Here is a 7,500-nt window from a genome sequence, read left to right as displayed (position 1 = left end):
GTGTCTAAGATGGTTCAGATCGGCTGCCATGCAGTGTAGCCGTTTGCGGTTGACTGGAGGCTCGTGTCCTTTGCTTTGATGTTTTTCTCAATATTGGTTTACAAGGTTCAGAGAGCATTACACTGAACATTTAAAGGTCCCAGGTTCGATCCTGGGTTTACTCAGAGTGGAGCCGTGAATGCTTTTCGGACACGATTCTGATGCTTGCTGGTTAGTTGCGTTTCGCAGAGCCTCCTTGAATGTTTTCTACACTTCAAACAGATGTGCAGACACTGTTGGTTCCATGGTGTAACGGTTAGAACTCTGGACTCTGAATCCAGTGATCCGAGTTAAAATCTCGGTGGAACCTTCAAGAGTCTGTCTGGCTGTGCTTGGCAAGGAGGAGCTTTGGGGTATGTCACAACTTTTTCCATAAAGTCCATTTTTTTTGGAGCGTCCATTCAGGTATAAGTTTGAGGGCTCGTGTACTTGGGTTAAGGGGACCTGCGCGCTGACCCCAAAAAATTTTTGCCGGACGCGACGTCGATGTCTGCCGGACCGCGCCGGCCCACGAGAGACCCCTGACCGGCCAGGAGGATCTGGACCCCCGAGGGGCCCCGCGGAAGCCCACCCAAATTTGTGGCCCCTAAATGCCACCCTGGGTCCCACGAACCCAGTATTTGTCCATTTGACCATTATATTCACACAATGACTGCGGATCATCTGCGGACCACTTGCGGACCCCCACCCTGGGTCCCACGAACCCCAAAAAATTTTTGCCGGACGCGACGTCGATGTCTGCCGGACCGCGCCGGCCCACGAGAGACCCCTGACCGGCCAGGAGGATCTGGACCCCCGAGGGGCCCCGCGGAAGCCCACCCAAATTTGTGGCCCCTAAATGCCACCCTGGGTCCCACGAACCCAGTATTTTTTCCATTTGACCATTATATTCACACAATGACTGCGGATCATCTGCGGACCACTTGCGGACCCCCACCCTGGGTCCCACGAACCCACTATTTGTCCACTTGACCATTATTTTCACACAATGACTGCGGATCATCTGCGGACCACTTGCGGACCCCCACCCTGGGTCCCACGAACCCACTATTTGTCCATTTGACCATTATATTCACAGAATGACTACGGATCACATGCGGAACATTTGCGGACCCCACCCCCTGGTCCCACGGACCCAATATTTGTCCATTTGACCATTAGCGTTAGAAATGGGCCTCGGTTGGACATTTTTTTCTGAGACATCCCAGGGGCCCAAAACTTGGAACGGGCCCTCCCCCAGTGAGCTTACGAAGGCCCGGGGCCCAAGAGCCCTTGCAATCAGTGTCCACGAACCCGCTATGCTTAACACATTCAAATAAATGGCAGGTGGGATTTTTTTAGAAAAGTCCCAGGGGCCCGAAATTCGGAACGGTGGCTCTTTGGGGTCCCTGGATCGTGCAGTCAAAAGCGCGGGGCCCTAGTGCGATGCACTTTTTTTCCTTTAGTGCTATGACTACGTGCTTCGGGGCCCTGGGTGAGGGGCCCCTGAGATGCCAGAATCTCAAATCTGGGGGCCCTACGACCTACCGTCTCCGATATGTGGACATCCCACCTTCAATCAAAACGCGTACCTGTTTCGTGGACGTGGGCTCCCTTCTGTAACCCTTTGACCCCTTAATGAGATCGTAGGGCCACCAGACTTCTATGCCCGTTTGAGGGGATCCCCCCGAGACACATATCCAAATTTCGGCCCGATCGGACCGTTGCGAACCGTGTCCACGAACCCGCTAGTCCGAACCCATTCAAGTAAATGGCAGGTGGGACTTTTTTAGAAAAGTCCAACGGACCCAAAATTCAGTTTGATGGGTCAAGGGGCCGCCTCGAGTGAGCTGCCAATGGTGCACGGCCGTAGGGACCTTGCAAGTCATGTCCACGAAACAACTATTCGAATACTGTAGAATATGCATAGAAAAAAAGTTGGATTTTGGTTAATTTCCCCATATGTGGTGCATGTCCACCAGCAATTTATTTGATGGGATATGTGTCCACTTGCAGTTTATTAAATAGCATTCCTATATGAATATATGGAAAATGGGATATGTGTTCACTTGCTGTTTATTAAATAGCAATTCTCTTACTGTTAATGAAAACACCTCTACTGTACTCAGCACGCTCAGCAGAGTCCATTCATGCCAGTTTTATCACATAATACTGTAAAATATGCATAAAAATTAATGTCCATGGGAGCACTACGGAGGTCCCGCCGAATAAATTGTAAAAGGACATTATTTAAAAAAAAACACCTCCCAGTTGCCATTTATTCAGCGCACCCTTCATAGTGGTTCCGTGGACAGATGAATTTTAGCAATTTCGTGGTTGAAGTCTCATCAGATGTACTCTGCAAGCTCCGAGGAATCCATTTTTGTAAGTTTTGTCCCATAATACTGTAGAAATGTGCATAGAAAAAATGTTGGATTTTGGTGTTCACCAAATTGTCACACACTTTGCCAAGCTGTAACTCCGCCAAAACGGGGCCAAACTGCACCAAAATCGGGTCAAAGTCAGACCAGGGGGACCTCTATCCGACGCCACCAGCCCCAAGTCCCTGAACCCCCGGGAGGCGGAGATACGGTGCCCCAAATTTGGTGTCCATCCAATATGAATAAATGGCAAGTGGGATATGTGTCCAACTTAGGTTTAACAAAAAGCAATTGTATTAAATTTGATTTAATTAAATATAGGCAATATTGTTGATCAAAATGCCTGCAGTGTACTCAGACAGCTCAGCAGAGTCCATTCATGTAAGTTTTATCACAATATACTGTAGAATTTGCATAAAAAATAATGTCCACGGGAGCACTACGGAGGTCCCGCTGAATAAATTGTAAATGGAATTTTTTTTTGAAAAAACCTCCCATTTGCCATTTATTCAGCACGCCCTTACTAATTGTTCCGTGGACAGATAAATTTTAGCGGTTTCGTGGTTGAAGTCTCATCAGCTGTACTCTGCAAGCTTCCAGGAATCCATTTTTGTAAGTTTTATCCCATAATACTGTAGAATTTGCATAAAAATGAGCGTTGAATTTTGGCACACATGTGCACCACTAGTGGTGCGAATCTCCCTTTTCATTAAATAACAACTGTATTTAACTTTATTTATTTCAAATGTGTGTTATTGTTAATGAAAAGACCTTTACTGTACTCAGGACACCCAGAGGAATCCATTCATGTAAGTTTTATCCAATAATAATGTAAAATATGCATAAAAATGTATGTCCACAGGAGCGCTATGGAGGTCCCGCTGAATAAATTGTAAATGTACATTTTTTTTTAAAAAACCTCCCGTTTGCCATTTATTCAGCATGCCCTTCCTAATGGTTCCGTGGACAGATAAATTTTAGTGATTTCGTGGTTGAAGTCTCATCTGCTGTACACTGCAAGCTCCGAAGAACCCATTTTTGTAAGTTTTGTCCCATAATACTGTAGAATTATGCATAGAAAATATTTGGATTTTGGTTAATTTCACCACATGTTGTGCATGTCCACCCGCAATTTATTTGAACCCCATTCAAATATATGGCAGGTGGGACTTTTTTAGAAAAATCCCAGAGGCCCGAAATTCGGATCGGTGGGTCCAGGGGCCGCCGCGAGTGAGCTGACGAAAGCGCGGGACCTTAAGGCGAGGGAAAAATTCGGAGCCTCCTGCACAAAATCTCTCCCTCAGCCCTCTCTGACTCCTACATGATCAGAGCATTTTGAGAGATTTGAGGGTGCCGGGCGGGCATTTTTTTTCAAGGTCCTACAGCTTCGTGCTTTGGGGACATGGGAGAGGGGCCCCTGAGATGCTTGAATCTCGAATCTGGGGGCCCTACGACCCATAGTCTCCGAAGGGCGGATGTCCCACCTCCAATGTAAACACGTACCGGTTTGGTGGACAATCCCTCTGGTTTTTGACCTTTTGACCCCTAAGGAAGGTCATTGGGCCACCAAACTTCTCTGGTGGCTCCTGAGGGCCCCTAAAACGTGCTGTCAAAAGCGTGAGGACCTAGCGTGATGCACTTTTCTCCTTGGGTCCTACGACTATGTGTTTCGGGGCCCTGGTTTAGGGGCCCCTGAGATGCCAGAATCTCAAATCTGGGGGCCCTACGACCTACCCTCTCTGAACTTTGGAAGTCCCACCTCCAATCAAAACGTGTACCTGTTTGGTGGACGTGGGGTACCTTCTGTGACCGTTTGGCCCCTAAAGAAGATCGTAGGGCCACCAGACTTTTATGCCCAGTCGAGGGGGTCCCCATGAGACACATATCCAAAATTCGGCCCGATCGGACGCTTGCGAGTCCTGTCCACGAACCCGCTAGGCCGAAAACATTCAAGTATATGGCAGGAGAGACTTTTTTAGAAAAGACCCAGGGGCCCGAAATTCGGATCGGTGGGTCAAGGGGCCGCCCCGAGTGAGCTTCCGAAAGCGCGGGGCCCTGGGTCCCTCGCGAGTTGTGTCCACGAATCCGCTAGGCCGAACCCATTCAAGAATGTGGCAGGTGGGACTTTTTTAGAAAAGACCCAGGGGCCCGAAATTCGGATTGGTGGGTCCAGGGGCCGCCCCGATTGAGCTGCCGAAAGAAAAATTCGGAGCCTACTGCACAAAATCTCTTACATGATCAGAGCCTTTTGTGAGATTTCAGGGTGCCGGACGGGTATTTTTTTTCAAGGTCCTACAGCTTCGTACTTTGGGGACATGGGAGAGGGGCCCCTGAGATGCAAGAATCTGGAATATGGGGGCCCTACGTCCTATCGGCTCCAAACTGTGGATGTCCCACCTTCAATCAAAACGTGTACCGATTTGGAACGTACCGATTTTTAGAAACGGGTCCCAAATTTCACAGCGGGGTCCGTGGGGCCCCCCCAGTGACCTCACCGAGACCGCGGGCTGATCGGAGCGACTTGCGTCGGCGACCCCGAAATGGCCAGAGGGGGCGCCGGTGAGCGCCCGCGGGCCGGGACGCCCACCCCCCACCTCTGGGACCCTTTTGGGAACGTTCCGTAAAAATAGTGGAAAATTGGACAAATAGTGGTTCCGTGGGACCGGGGGTCCTCGCGGCTCGAGGGTCCGATCCGCGATGATAATGGTTAAATTGACAAATAATCCGTTCGTGGTCACGGGGGTCCGCACAGTGGACCCATATGGCGGGTGGACAAAACGCAGCTCGCTGGGATGCGAAGCCCACCCTAGAACAGCCCCGGCCATTCGTTTAATAAGAGAAACGCCAAATAATAGGGTCCTGGGAGCGAATACCCCCAATGGCCAGCAGAACGATGGCAAAAGGACCTTTATAGGGTTCGTGGTCACGGGGGTCCGCACAGCGGACCCATATGGCGGGTGGACAAAACGCGGCCCGCTGGGATGCGAAGCCCACCCTAGAACTGCCCCGGCCATTCGTTTAATGGGAGAAAGGCCAAATAATAGGGTCCTGGGAGCGAATACCCCCAACGGCCAGCAGAACGATGGCAAAAGGACCTATATAGGGTTCGTGGGAGGTGGGGGTGGGGGTGGGGGGGCTCTCCCAGTGGTCAACATCACCCCCTAGAGGTGTTAATACTTGGTTTACTGCGGAATCCCTACGGAAAAGAGGGGTAAGCCGACTCGTCCCGTTGGCCAGTTTTCCAAATGAAAAAATGGATCCAAATTGACAGTACAATCCCTTCGAACCATTATGCGGTATATGGCAATTTAAATGAATGGGTTTTTTTCCACGAACCCATTATGTGTACTACCTCTGTGGCAGTGTGTCTTAAAATGTATTGCTACAGTGGCCTCCTTTAACCATGGCCTCCAAACAATCTAGAACTCACATAAAACTGAGCTAGAACTTAATTGAGAAGACCGATGTCACCTGACCCTCTGTGGAGAAGCAGTACAGACCTCAGACAGCTTCTCATCAGCAAGATTTGCGTGGCAGTGCCACAATGTAGACTTCAGCTGTTAAATTCAGCTCTTGTGTTTTGTCGTTGATATTTTAATCAACATTATTCTACAAAGGTAGGTTAAGCTAGAGCTGGTAGGTAAAAATTGAGTTTCTCAGAATTCTGGTAAGTGCATCTGGTCAGAGCTCTATTTCTGCCCTTGTCAGCTAAGAGGCAGGATGTTGGAGCGACCGTAGCATCGAACAGAGTGAAATACGTGGCAAAGTGGCCTCCACTGAGCAGCAACTTGGTGGTACCTTCAAGAGTCTGTCTGGCTGTGCTTGGCAAGGAGGTGCTTTGGGGTATGTCACAACTTTCTCTGTGGTAGTGTGTCTTAAAATGTATTGCTACAGTGGCCTCCTTTAACCATGGCCTCCAAACAATCTAGAACTCACATAAAACTGAGCTGGAACTAAATTGAGAAGACCGATGTCACCTGACCCTCTGTGGAGAAGCAGTACAGACCTCAGACAGCTTCTCATCAGCAAGATTTGCGTGGCAGTGCCACAATGTAGACTTCTGCTGTTAAATTCAGCTCTTGTGTTTTGTCGTTGATATTTTAATCAACATTATTCTACAAAGGTAGGCCAAGCTAGAGCTGGTAGGTAAAAATTGAGTTGCTCAGAAATCTGGTCAGTGAGTCTGGTCAGAGCTCTATTTCTGCCCTTGTCAGCTAAGAGGCAGGATATTGGAGCGACCGTAGCATCAAACAGACTGAAATACATGGCAAAGTGGCCTCCACTGAGCAGCAACTTGTGGCTCGTTGGTCTAGGGGTATGATTCTTGCTTAGGGTGCGAGAGGTCCTGGGTTCAAATCCCGGACGAGCCCTCTTCTGTCTTTGCAGCATCTTTTCTTGAACAGTTTCAGTCCATTCTGCCATCCCGGGTCAAACATACGCCACTGTCAATTAAGACTAAAGCTGCGTCTGCATGTTTTCATGCCCACTTCTCTCTGCTCTTCTAAGTTCTTAATCTGCAGTTTAAACTTTGACTTGACATTTTTCCAAAAATTGGTTTAGGAATGCAGCCCAAGCAGTGGAGATATGGCAAAAAATAGATTCTTGGATCGCTTTACGGCCCTGTGAGCCTTCATCTTGCGTTTGCTAGATGCAGGAGCATCTGAGGGCTTGTTGGTGTTGGGGTGTGTTTTTTTTTTTCTTTTATTGCTGTATGGGAGCAAGTGGGCCCCAGTTCAAATCCCAGATGAGCCCGCTTTGCAGCTCCTTGTTTTGAGTAGTGTCTGTGTACATGGTGGCTTGTTGGTCTAGGGGTATGATTCTCGCTTCGGGTGTGAGAGGTCCCTTGTTCAAATCCTGGACGAGCCCACATTGAGCGTATTGCTGAGAAGTATCAGTCAATTCTGCCTTCTTTCAGTCAATAGTACTCCTGCATGTCTTCGTGCTGATTTCTACCTGTTCGTAGTTCCTCATCTGCAATTTAAACTTTGTACAACACTTCGCTCTTTGGGTTCCCGCACTTTCACTGAAAGGTGGGGGTGTGTCTAAGATGGTTCAGATCGGCTGCCATGCAGGGTAGCCGTTTGCGGTTGACTGGAGGCTC

At 48.9% G+C, this 7,500-nt stretch overlaps 1 non-coding gene across 1 annotated transcript; it reads left to right on the top strand.

The window, feature by feature from the left end:
• The first annotated feature begins 6,697 nt into the window (after window positions 1–6,697).
• On the top strand, window positions 6,698–6,769 carry trnap-agg (transfer RNA proline (anticodon AGG)). The gene has a single exon. It is a non-coding gene; the product is annotated as a tRNA-Pro (tRNA).
• The last annotated feature ends 731 nt before the right edge of the window (window positions 6,770–7,500 follow it).

This window comes from Carassius carassius, chromosome 1 (genome assembly GCF_963082965.1).
Source record: "Carassius carassius chromosome 1, fCarCar2.1, whole genome shotgun sequence".
NCBI lineage: Eukaryota > Metazoa > Chordata > Actinopteri > Cypriniformes > Cyprinidae > Carassius > Carassius carassius.
Note: the sequence above shows the minus strand (reverse complement) of the source record. Positions and strands in the feature narration are given on the sequence as shown.